The sequence below is a fragment of the Haliaeetus albicilla genome, chromosome 1, assembly GCF_947461875.1.
Source record: "Haliaeetus albicilla chromosome 1, bHalAlb1.1, whole genome shotgun sequence".
Taxonomy (NCBI): domain Eukaryota; kingdom Metazoa; phylum Chordata; class Aves; order Accipitriformes; family Accipitridae; genus Haliaeetus; species Haliaeetus albicilla.
In genome coordinates this window covers 5,967,471-5,981,093 of record NC_091483.1, presented here as the reverse complement: position 1 = coordinate 5,981,093, position 13,623 = coordinate 5,967,471, and the positions used below count along the sequence as shown (strand labels likewise).

General features: G+C 39.3%; 1 long non-coding RNA gene across 1 annotated transcript in view; it reads right to left on the bottom strand.

Moving 5' to 3' along the window:
- Window positions 1-13,623, bottom strand: part of LOC138689692 (uncharacterized) — a 45,214-nt gene that overhangs the window by 7,384 nt on the left and 24,207 nt on the right. Inside the window, exons 9-10 of the long non-coding RNA XR_011328596.1 lie at window positions 2,792-3,266; window positions 651-852 (exon numbers count right to left, since the gene is read on the bottom strand). This is a non-coding gene — a long non-coding RNA (uncharacterized lncRNA). The remainder of the gene's footprint in view (window positions 1-650; window positions 853-2,791; window positions 3,267-13,623) is intronic.

Below are 13,623 nucleotides of genomic sequence, written 5' to 3'. Positions count from 1 at the left end.
AAAGATGCATTTAAGAGAAAACTCATTTCATGTGATGCGTAGGAGTAGGAAAGCATGCTGGTACTTTATTTTAGGAGAAGATTCTGGTATTATTTGCCACACTGTGGCTCCAAAATACTCTAATGAAGTTAATAGTCTGGAGAGATGTGTGTATATATATTTATATATATATTTTTATATATATATGCATACTGATATATATGTACACACACACATATAATGGATAAGAGATTTCTAGTTCTTGATAATTAACTGGATACATGTGGAAGACATCTGGACCACCCAAATTCCTGCTTGGTTTCTATAATGTCTTGTTCCTTTCAACAGTTGCTGAATCCTAAGTTATCACCACTTTTTAGGCACGCTTGCTATAATTACTGTGGTGCTGGGACGCTCTGCATCAAATCTCTGTAAGCCCTTTGGCTGCTTCCTCTGGGTGCTTTAACAATGAAGGAACTGAAGTGGAGTTTTCTTTTATTGGTATAAACCCTTCCTAGCACACTGTGCTGGATAAATCAGGGGTTTTATCATCACCTAGACAATGTAAAATGACAAGGAGCGGAAAATAACATGGAGTCAGCATGGCTGAGTATAGTATCCGTTGCCAGATAAAAAGCAATAAAAAAAGAGCATAACTCAAAATATCCTACCAGTTGCAAAACTGCTGCGGATGACAGAGGCAATCCGTGTGATGAGGTGCCTATAGCTGTGTATACGTAGGCTGTGCCTGGCTCCTGCACGCTGCTATACCCGCTCTCTGTGTCAGGGGCTAAATTCCTTTACGTACAGGTCATGATGCTGCCACCGCACCCTGCTTTCCTCCTACGCTGCTGCTACCGCTCTCATAGCTTCCTGAAATTTAAGAGGTGACTCAGTTGGAAGCAACTTTATGTATTTCTCTGCACAGACATGAGGATGTGTGTTTGTAGATAGACAGCTGAAGTGTTCCATTAGATTGCTTGTGTGAGAATCCTGGGCTCCTTCATTAAGGACGCAGTTCTGGAGTGACAGCCTTGATTTAACCTCAGCAACAAAAGGTTATAGATAACATTGATCAAACAATAATTGCTGGCACTGTGCATGTTGAGAGGTAATTTCATGGTCAAAGATTAAACCAAGAGGCATTAGAGCTGTGCAGTCTTGACCAAGAATTTTCATCTCTTTAAATATTATTATATACATATAACTACAAACCTCTGGAGGGATCCTTCTTCTTATAGGCCCTGTATGCTGCTGCTTTTGATGTATCAAAAGGAAAATAACCTCACAACTATTAGGCAGTAGTTGGATTTCATCAGGAGAAGTTCCTGGTGCTGTACATTGTGTTACTGATGCCCAGCCTTAAGAACAGAGGCACTGCAAAGGGCCACCCCAGATAAAAGCCTCTCTCCTAATGGAGTGCAATTTTCTCTCCTGTATGGCAGGGAACAAAATGTCATCCCCATTTGTTTCTCTCTTTTTTTTTTTAAAGTTACTTAAAAAATGTCAAACTGTGTAGGTGCATCTGTATTGTCATTTACAGAAGTAGAGATCCGTGCCTAACCCTAGTCCATGATTTGTATCAGTGTGTGTCACACAGATACTTTCTGGTCGTTCTTTCTCCTTAAAATATATTCTGTTTGTATTCATTCAAAGCCCATTTTTTAAATGAAAAAAACTATCTGAGATTTTACAAGTCACAGAAACAGGCCACTTTGAATTTTTTGTCAGTATTTGCAGGGCAGGTATTGGAGAAAGTTACTTTAAAGTATCCCTTTGAACAGCAGATCTGTTGAGTGATTCACTTCCAGCTCGTTTCTGCTAGAATTCAGATAAATGAATTGATTTTTATTTCCTTTTTAATCCTATTTGAGTTTTGAAAGATTGGTAATTATTTAGTCTTTGTTTCATGTTACGTACTGCTAACCATGGATTTGTTTGGGGTTTTTAATGTTGTTTTTAGAAAATAGGAGGTGTCAAACCCAAACTAGGTTTCATAACAATGCCATTACATAACCATCCAATTAGTAGCTTGTTTGCTGCTATTAATAGCAGCTTCCACATCTAAATCGCTTTGTATAGTGCTACAATAACTGGCAAGAAGAGGCTTCACATTAGTTATTCATTCTCAGAAGAGAATAAATGAACTTCATGGAGATTTATGAGACGCAGAGTAATGTGCTGTTTATTAGTTGCCAGGCTGCTGCCTGTACAAATGCTGTTTGCCTTTCCGGGCTCACAGGAGATGTTCAGACCCGGTGGACTGTTGTTGCAAGCCTCGTATGTCCACAGATATCTTATGTGCATCTCATACAAAAGGCTACGAGAGACAGAGCTCACACCACAGTAGTCTGAAGCCAGGAGCTCTCTGAAGTCTTTTTCTTTGGAATAGTATCTATAATTTGGTATAATGTTTCATGTTTATGTTAACTGACATAATTAACTCTGCAGTGATGGTGATGTTTAACTGTGGTTCAGCTGGAGCTCTACCCCAAAGTTCGTTGTCATTGTCCTCCATTCCAGCTACTTCATAACGTCGGCTATGGCTGGTTGGATGTTTGTCACGCTGCCACCTCTCAAGCACAGACACATACACAGAGGAATCCGAATTCTCTTTCAAAAAAAAGCTCGACTGGAGTTTTGATCATATTAAGCCGCTTGAGCTGCTGACCACAGAATCTGATCCAGAACTTTTTGTAACTTTCTATACAAGACTTTTTTTTTTCTAAAGGAGAGATCAAATATGATTTCTTTTTTTTTAAAAAAAAAAGCTACTATAAGAGTTGCAGCATGTGAGCTACTTTGATCTTACATTCCTCTGTTCCTGAATTCCAACATGGAAGTAATGAATTTGTGAAGACATTTTTCCATGGCCTGATGAGAACCTCCCACTCTTCATCACAGAAATTTTCTTTGGGTCAAATTCAGATATATACATACTTCTAAAATAATTTCTTCTCCTGAGGTCCACATTCTCCTCTCCTTGTGTATCTTGCTCCTGAATTTCAGGCTGTTTGAGGTATTGTACCTCTCATGCTCTCCATCTCTTCACTGGATCATGCTCCCCATCAGCTTCTCTCCATGGGGACATGACAGTCTCTTCCACTCCTTTTCCCTAGGCACAAGTTGCTTCAGAATTAAGGATTTACTTACATCAGTACAAAATGAGTTGCATAATTAATGGGCTTGACTGAATATTGATTCAGGTTTCTGTTTCTGCATTGCTTCCTTGTTGTTGTAGTTGTTCTTCAGACCCTCTTTATTTGACCTACAGATATATGTCCTCCCTGGGGAAAAGAAAAAAAAAGAAAAAAAGAGAGAGATTTCCAGAGTCAGCTACATGAGTTAGTTAAAATACAAAAAGAACACGCACATTCTTTCATGGGCATATTGAACCATACAGTGTAAATCACTAACAATGTTTTTTCTTTGGTCTGTCATTTAATTTCTTCCTCCTATCCATGTTACTGCTTTCCTCTCTCTTACTGTAAACTATTTAAAGTTAATAGTCAATGTAAAAGATAAAACTGAAATATGAAAATGTGTAATGATGTGAACTCTTTTTTTATGTCTCTACGTAATCTCCAGTGTTCCGCACAATAATATTTTTCTTGTATTTTTCTTCCAATCACAACAATATACTAATTTTGTATGTTCACATATGAATCATTCATTTCAATGAGAATCATGATATATTTGGGCCTTTCTTACACATTTATATACCTGCAGAATACGCAAGAGTCCCAAGTGACTCGTGTACAACGACGGTGAAGATGTGACCTCTTCACCTTTCACATTTATGGCTAACTCTGCATGAAGCAAGTTATGGCTCTTTTGGGTTGCTGGTGGGAAAGTGGAGAAAAAATTGTTGGGCTGAAGATGAGATTACAGCACTTTTTGTACTTTCACACTGAAGGTACAACTACTCCAATGTGTGAAAATGAACAAATGTACAAATGGCAAGCTGAAAATCTGATATTGCCATTAATGGAATGCTATCTTTTGGTATCTAACGGAGATAAAGCTTCCTTGTGGCACAAAGTTACTTCTCTGACTGCTTACAGAACAGAACTAAATGCTGCTCCAGTGCCTGACTTTTTGCCCACTGTTAGATTTCTGTCTTACTGACAGGTAGAAAACAGCAGTCAAGTTTTCTTTCTGAAAAGGCTTTAAAAGATATTGCCTTGGTTTTGACAAATTTCATGGAAAAAGGGGGATAAGCCTAAATTAAAAGCAAAGGAAGATTTGAATAATGGATTTTCAAAACTCGGTAAGCCATTCAGAACTGGAACAGTCGGAACAACTCTGAATCCTGTCTGAGTTTCAAAAGAGACATTGCAGGGATTGCATTAAATTAGGCTGCTATTCTCCCATTTTGCTGAAAAAATGAGTGTCATTTTTGTGTTGAATACCTGGGCATGATAAGCTTTAAAAATGGCTGGCAAAGTACTTGGCATAGAAAAGCAGGCTTCCCACTTAAACCCAGCGAACCAGATTCACCTTTGGCGTAGATCCGTCGAGTGAAAGACTTACAGAAAAATGACTGTGACCCATTTTGTTTTATAGAAAACGGGGATCTGATGGTCAGATAAAGAATTGTATATTGTTGGAGTGCTCAAAGCTACTTATATGAGAGAAGATTGCTTTATAAGTAAGGATTTGTAGGATCAAACTAGCGTAAGAGCATAAGAAATGCCCTGCTGCATCAAACCATCAGCCCGTCCAGCCCCGTGTTTTGTCTCTCACAGCAGCAGAAGGAAAAGCCATGCAGGCATCAGAGCACAGAGCCTAGTCCAGTGCCGTCCCCAAACCACATGCACAGCTGGCTTTTATAACAGTACATATTATATATTGCATATATAAATAGTCAAGAGGGGATGGGAAGAGAGCGAGGGGATAATGTGAAATTTTCCCGTTCACAGAGAGCTATATTGTGTCTTGGAAGATGTCTCTTTAACGGAACCCATTCAAAGCACTCACAAATAGTTCATTCGACAGTTTACTGCATTCTTGATACGAAGGTAACTTCGGCCAGCGTTATAGCTGCCAATTTGATACAACACACTAGTAGCCCACAGTAGCCATCATGTATATGCATAGAATTGTCTGGCTTGCCCTCCTAGACAAACCGATTTCTTATTGCACAGCGGTCGTCTGTGCCAGCCGCCACTAATGGGCTTGTTAGTGGGAACTGCAAGTGATGGGCTGTTCCTCAGCCTCGACCATCACTTCTCTCAGCAGCAGCAGCAGGTCAGCTGGGTGTCTTGCAAATGAAAGAGGCATCACGTAAGCTTTTGGGTGCCTTGACGCTGGCTTTATCTGCTTTGTATACAGCACCGATAGTATTTCAGACACAATTAAAAAAATACCAAACCATTCCAGCTGCTTTTCATCTGGCAAACCTACAAGTGAAGGATTAATATGCCCCAAGAGATTCTGAGAGATAAAAGCTTTGTGTTTAGTTCAACAGCCCTGCCAAAGGGTTTAGAAAGGCTGCGCTTCCGGAGCGTTAAAGTACAGCCCTCATCTACATTTATAATTTACCATCTCTGGAAGTATGAACAACAACAGCTTACGAATAAACCCACCCATCATCTGTAAAAGAATAAGCTCCTCCATCGTGTAAGATTGCTTCTTTACTTTAGGATGTGGAGATGGGACTCCAGTTGTATCGTTTCTTTTATCACCTTCCCAGTCTCAGCTGAAAAATAATAAGACACCTATTTGACCTTGAAACCTCTGACTCGAGGAAAAGATATTTTCTAGATGATTAAAGCAAAAGAGTTCTATGCAGTTCTCTGCCCTCCCTGCAGTCATTTTCAAGGTTTACTCATTTCTTTTCAAAGCAAAAAAAAAATAAAATAAATTTTAAAACACCAAGTATCAGTAATGGTGCTGGCTTTACCAATTACATACATTTGGGGAAGTTCACAGAAACATTACAAGTTTCTGATGTGAAAAAGACAATAATAAGAAGGAGAGGGCTTCAGCTGAGACAGACACTTTCTCATAGTGTGTTGTTCTTAACAGGTAGGGTTGAATATCAGTCCCTAATATTTCTCCCAGTACAGCACATTTGCTTTGCCTTTCAGACTTTTTTTTTTAAGGTGGATGAATATGATTTATAAGTGAAGCACTTGTAAGGGAATTATCTCCTGTGTCTCTATAGAGGGAAGGCACATGCTTTTATACAAATTATTTATAAGCAAATGCCATAGTTGAAATTACGAGCATTATAGATACTGCTCGTCAGTTCAAATTTTTAATCAAGTTGAAAATTTAGGTTACAGTAAGCTAGTGAATGGAATAACACAAACCAGGGAGATTCAAGGTACAAGTAGCTCCCAGTTTTCCTAATGATTAAACAGGAGGCAAACTGGTCAAGATCCAGATGTTTATCTTTTGATGTTCCTAAGACAACACCGGCTGCTCTTCTCAAAGGTATTTTCATCGTATCTGAGTTGCTAGGTTTAGTTCAGAGGTGACTGCATGAAACGTAATGGTCTGTTTTATGGAGGGAGACAGGCACGGTGATCTATTGATCTCTTCTGGCTTTAATAGCTGCGACCAGAGAATTTAAATGTTGCCAGCAGGTAATGAGTTTGTCACCCAGAAGCTGGCTTTTTAGGGGAGCCTGGGTTCAGTCCTGCCTGTGATTAATTGCTGGCTTTCCAGCCAAGCCTTCTGGAGAGGTTATCTGCTGAGAGCTTGAAAACTACCTGGTCATCATTAAAACTGAAAGAGCTCATTTCAAAAGATAGCGGTAGGGAATGAATGGGCTCCCGTAGGAAATCCTGGATCAGAGAAAATAATCCAGTTGATATGCAATTCGAAGGTATACAATCTGCAGCGATAATCATGTAGGAAACAGATAACCCCTGCAACAGATCCAAAGCCAAGAGATGATTGGCATGTTAAGCTTGTGGCCAACATTTTTAGTTAAAAACTAAAAATAAGAAAACTAAAAATAAAGAAAAATATTTTTAAAAATTAAAAAAAAAACAGTGTAAAAGAACTGGACTGTATTTCCTATTGAGCCAGGAAAAGGTTTAGTCTTTCTTGATAAAAAATATTAAATAATTGAAGAAACATTGAGGGTACTGCTGTACAGAAAATATGTTTATAAGATCATTATATATTTGTATAAAGGACTATTTTCAGCTTATGAGTTTTATATTTTAGATAAGTTTTCTCAGTAAAAGAACATCCAAGTATTCTTGATAGAGTTTTTTAAAGATATTGCGGGGGGGGGATTATCTGTAACAAATTTTACACTGAAAAAACATGAATAAATTGATTATGATAATCTATAGTGACCTAAAACTTTTTGGTTTGATTGCCTGCCGCCTAAAATGCACAAATGCATAAGATGAGTTATAATGCTACCAAATTAATGGCCTCTGAGAGAGTAAACGGGAAACAGGCTGATGAGAGAAAAGCGTCTGGAACAAGTGTGTTTCTATTTCATGATATCAACAACAGTCTGTATTTGCTCACTGTCCCATCTTTAATTAATTTAGAAATATGTTTGCTTAACTGAGTATTTGCTAGTTTGTTCCTTTTTGATCAAGTTCATAAAAATGAACAGAAGATTGAACCTACAAAATTGCAACGTGCAGGACAACATTTGAGGCAACAGGAAAGCTCAGCAAGAAATTTATGAGTTACTTGGTTTCCTTTCCAATTTTTCTTACCTGATTCCTTTGCAGGGAAGCGGGCCTACAGGCCTTGTCTTTGTTCTAGGCATGCCACACACAGGAATTAAATGTATAAGACTAGAAAGATGCTTCTGGGCCATTTTAGCCTTTTATAATATGGCCAGGCTTCATCTCTCATCTCCCTCTGCTAATCAGATTAAAATTCTACTCCATGCCAATACAACATTAACAGTTAGAAAACTTTGCTTAATATCCAGCCTATACATATCCATTTTCAGCTTGGAGCCATTTGTTCTGTTCCAGTGTTGTCCTTTAATTTCCATTAAGCTTGTCTCCAAATGCTGTTAATACCACTTACGTGTTGAGAGTGCAATTGCATCCTCTTTCCGTCTTTGTTTTTAGTCTCTGATCAGAAGATAGGTTTTCCTTTTCTCTGTCATCCTTGAATCTTCCCCTAGCAGCTGTTCAGATTTTATTTTCTCTTTCTCAAATATGGTAAAGCCAAATTCTACGCATTACTTATAATTACATGTGTAAATCTCATTATAAGTATGATTTGGGGGGGGACATCTCACCAGCCCTTCTCTATTTCTGCTTAAAATAGAAACCCATATTTATATTTGTATCTATTCTGATAAATCTTAGCACCACAAATCCCATATAACCATCACCTGAATAAAACAAAGCCAAGCCTATCTCCACACAGTTGTTTCCAAGTGATGATGGAACCTAGATGCTCAGACATCCAACTAGAGACAGCCAAGATTCAATCCAAAAGTCCAAAAGAGGACACTCCCCCTTCTCCATGGAAGAAAAGAGAGTTTGGACTGTGGCATGAGTAGAGCAGAGCAGAGCAGAGCAGAGCAGAGTAGACCAGATTTTTGATTCATCAAAGTTTTTCCTCTTACCTGTGTTCTCCTTTCATTCATGAACAGTGATAGACAGAAAGAAATTGTTTCTGTGGGAAACAGTTGTGTTTCCATCCCCCATCTTGTTTAAAAAAAACCAAACTACATAGTGGCTTTTTCTGTTTAGTGAACTAGTAGACCACTTCACTGTATATATATTACATACATATACACTGATATATATCATACTGATCTATTTCCTAATCAATCATTTCTTAAAAATAGTCTCAAGTTTCTGCTGTACAGCTTGTAATGAAATACCAAGGCCCCAAATCCCATTTTTTTCTGCCTTTAGCAGCGTATTACTGTATTTCCAGGGGAGATACATATGAGTTACAAAGTTTGATTGTGCAATAATAGCTGTTCAGGGATTTACAACCGTTGCTATCTCTTTGTTACAAAGGTACCTGCCAAACATGTGAGATTTTCTTTCAGGAAAAACAATTAGCCATGCACAATGAAATCATGGATTACTGCTATTTTGGAACTTTTCCGAACTTTTGGCAGGGTTGCTCTGGAGACCCATATAACCTCTCGCTGCAAGCCTCTTGATGGTTGGGACCCTATAAATATCAAGGTCAAGAACAATCTCTGCTTATAATTGTCCAAAGAAATACATTTCTGGCTCCTTTCATGATGTCATTGACCTTGAGAAAAATAATTGCTAAGGTTAAAACGTCTCTTGGTGATCTGTCGAGCAGTAAAATTGCTTACTCACAGTCACGACAACCCCCCCAGGGCCAGTATTTGTGACCTGCCAACTGCCTGATTGCGACTATTAGTTTTGGAGGTTGGATGGTTTAGGAAAGATTAAGCTAAATTCTCTGCATTCATCTCAGATTGAGAGGAGAAATGCCACTTTTTTATTTGGAGATGGATCAGTAGAAATCATTTTCAAATACTACTGATTATTCATGAGCTGAAAACAATCGCTAATTCCTTGCAGCAGCAGAATTTACTTATTTAAAATGAACATCATTGTTCAGAAATAACTCCCAAATTACCATCTCATTTGCTTTCCCCAAAAGGTATTAAATGTGATCAGTGTGCTCATATAGGGAATCAAACAAATGATAGAAAATTAGTCTGTAGCAAACAGACTGACTAATAGGAGTTTTGAAGGGAATGAAGAGATGCACAGGGGAAGTTTGCCTTCTTGACTTGGTTTTAGGCTGTGCAAAAAGTATCTCAGCAGGCTGACCTGGAGGAGTGGAGTGCAGATTTATAATGTGCAAACATGGACTGCTGAGCATCCCAACCTGAGACAGTTTAGCATGTCTTACAATGAACTGAGATTAATTTTAGATTCTGCAGTAAAATATAAACCAGCAGGAGTACGAACGGTCTTCCTTGAACAGGGACATGTGGCTAGTGTACAGGAGTGTTACGTTTCTGGAACTAACAGGCAAATCTGTGTCGATAATAGTGCGCATTGGCATTTACGGCCTTGTAATTACCCAGTAAAATTTCAGACAGCTCAGAAGAACATGGAAGAAAAGAATATTTAAAGGATCCTATTAAAGATCCTCCCTGTCCCACAGGAAAAGAGAAAATCCTTAAGTGCACCATTGGCTGTGTGAAAAGTTTTAAGGTGTCTTGGATAGTTCTTATGTTATGGTGAACCAAGGGTACACTGGTAAGGAGACCCTTAAGCCAAGACAGAATGGAAAAGTAGGAACAGGAAAGAGATAGCAAAAATCACTTAGCAGGAGTCAAGATGACAAGAAAAATACCAAGGGGTTACTTAGCAAAAGTGAAGATGTACTTTAAATCTACTGCAGCAGATCAATAAAAACAACGGGAATTTTGCATTAGTTAGCATGCATCCATTTTAGCTACTATCACTTGCATCTGGGGGGGGGTTGGGGGGGTTGTTTGGGGTTTTTTGTCCTTTACAAGTGAACTGTTAAATCACTGGTTGGAGCCAGAACCAAGTAGGTAAAAGGGAAGTGAGATCAGTACCCTATAAAAATTGTAGGTAATCATGTCCTGAGATGACAACAAACTGGACACTTACCGTCCTGAACAAAACTCTACAAACTGAAGCACAAAGAGGAAATCTTCATTAGTTTCTGCTACAAGAACATCCTTGAGCGCTACGAGGAGGAGTAAGTACCTATCTATAGTTTGATGGCAGCCTCAGGCCTCTACTACTGAAACAGCCTTAGGATTTCTACAAATTAGAGAACAGTCCCCAAAGTCAAAAAGCCATTTCCAGCACTGAATAATGGTATATTTTAGTTGCTGTTTATGAGACAGTTTTACAAGCCAAAAACAATTTTATGCAAAATGAGGTGTGAGAAAAAAGAATTAAACTGAAGAAAGTGACAGACAATTGAGAAGTTAATAGAAAAATTTCTAGTAGGTGCCCCCAAAACCACAAGCTTGGTCTGAAAAAGAAAACTGCAGGTTAAAAAGTAGCCTGGCTTTGAAAGAAACAAAAGTCACAATAAAGCGAGATAAGTACTTCTATTTTCATTTCCCTGGAAGTCAGGCTGCTCCTTTAAACAGCATACTCTTTGTTCCCAAGCACGGGCTAACCCACGTAACAGAAGGAAGAGATGGTGATAGCAGTGAATAGAAGTGAAAACTTGCACTTTAAAGGAAGGGGAGCAAAGGGCACGAAAATATGTACGTGGCAAGCAGAGTTGAAACACTGAAAGCTTTTAAAATGTGCTCTTGGTCCCTACGCTGTCCATGGCAGTTTCAGACCAGTTTGGCAAGCAGTAACAGGAATTAGCACTCACACCACCCCAAAAGCACTTTGTTTCCAGGAGTTAGATGATCAGCAAGGTGAGAAATCGTGAAATATCAGGGGTAGGTTGTATATTAGAAAGCAAAGAACAGCAGCCTTCCTCTTCTGAAAAGTGAAAATGAAAATGTCATTTTGAATATAGAAAAATACAGACAATTTCGGTAAATACGTCTGTCTGGTAAAAAGGCCCAGTGCCTGTTTCGAGGTTATTAATGCCAATGGCAGGTTTTTGAACCTGCCAATGCGTAAAGACACTCCTTTTCTTGCTTGATGTAAGGGTCTGTCCCTTGGACAGAGTAAGATTTTACAGTGATGCCACTGGGTGACCTTCAAAGCTGTCCTTTCCAGAAAGAACTGTAAAGGATCTTCTGATATACCAGAGTCTCGAGTCCAACGTTAGCAAGAAAGCAACCCACGCAGTGCTTGGCCCAAGCTCCATCCTCTTGCCTGAATCAATTATATATAAATTCAATTGGACTCCTATGTTCTCCTCATCTCCTCTCACAGCCTTTCATCAAACAGTTATTTAAAATAAATATTTCCTTCCTCCACCACTTGCTAACGTTTGCCGGCATTAGCTGAAGTTGCCAGCCCAAGGTGAGAGTCAGCTAAGAGAAAGAAAATCATAGAGTAGGATCACAAGGCTGCCCATTTCTTCTGAACTTGATGCTTTATTTCAGCGATTCTGCTGGATCCCACTCTTTCAAACCTTTACATTTCTTGCCAGCTCAGAGGCTCCAATTTCAACATTTTCTTTACGGTAACTCCTAGTTGTGGCAAGCCAAATGTACATATTTTTCAACATAGATAAACCCCCTTCACTCGCATCTGAGAATAAGACTAATATGTGAGCATTCAATACATCTTACTATTAACATGGATATAAACAAGGCAGCCAAGTCAATAAATTACACGAGATAGGCTTCTCCCAGAGGACGAAAAGGAAGTAAATGAATAAAGGTACATATGTTAGGCGAGGCTAAGTCCCTAACAAGACATCTGTGGAAGGGGGGGAGAGAATAAATCTTTTCCTTATTCTCAGTGGAACTGCATTAATCTTGCCTCAATTAGGCTTTTCTTACCTATTGCTTTTCCCCCATGAGCAAGCAAATAAAAACTGTAGGAAGTACGGAAAGAGGAGAGCCACAGCCAAGGCAGAACGTAAAAAAAAAAAAAAAAAAAAAAGGCAGAGAATTATTCTTTCAGAGCACGAGACAGTTAAGATACTGTGATTAAGCAAAGCACAGCTCCTCTCTGAACAGTTTATGACTTTACACAGCTTAGGCACTACATTTTCTCTGCCCAGAGCCAAACAGCTAAAACTAATCCTTTACAGAGCGTTTTATCAAACAAGGAGGATGAGGTGACTGTCGTGAAGAATGGACCCTCACTTGCAGAGCCATTTTCTCTGTCAGTCACTGAGTGAGTCCTGGTACCTTCTTAACACAGCCCTAAGGGCAAAGATCTGTTTATTCCCCCTCCCATTCTATTCGCTTTGAATGTCTGAAGAAGAAACGTATTCCATTTTCACTCACACAGTATACAAGCTGTATCTCACGTTCAGTAACAGAAAGACACAGTCACTTCTTATGTTCAGGGTGCCTGTTTCACTCTTACATATGTAGAAATTCCTGTGGGCTGTGTAATGCAAATGCTTCTTCATTGTGGAAGTCTCTTTATAAGGTGCTGACAATTAGTGATCTGCTAATCTAATAATACAAGAGGGTATGCTTGTACCCCCACAGCAGACCAGGCGAGAATACCAACATGCATTCATGTGTGCCTTAGGTGTGTGCAAAGTGTGGATTTAGAGCAGACCTTCATAGGCTTCAAAGTGTAACCTTCAGAGCCTGTACTCTTCGACAATGTTGAGGCATGTTAATAATCTCTTAGGAGCAAATGAAACAGTATGCAGAAACAGCAACAAAAATTATTCACAGATTTCTTATCCAAATGCTGTGCACATTTGTTGAAATCGCATTCTACTGCAGTCAATGAGATCTACCTTTTTTATTTCTGGTAAAAAAACCTATATATTTCTTCATCTGTCCATCCACCTAACCATCATCTTCTGATGTATCACAGCACCACAAATCCCTGTAACCATCACTGAATGAACACAACAGGTAGGACCCAGCTAGTACCTTCCCTCCTCATCATCACGCATCCCCTGGGGGAGCCTGAGCCTGAAGCCAGGCAGAGGCCCCAGCCCCAGGCGCAGCCGCACGCCCAGAAAAGCCAGGGCTCTGGACATTCGGCAAACTTTCTCTAGCCCCGACAGAACCCTCGCCGTCTCGGGAAGGTCAGCTATTTCCTTCTGCCT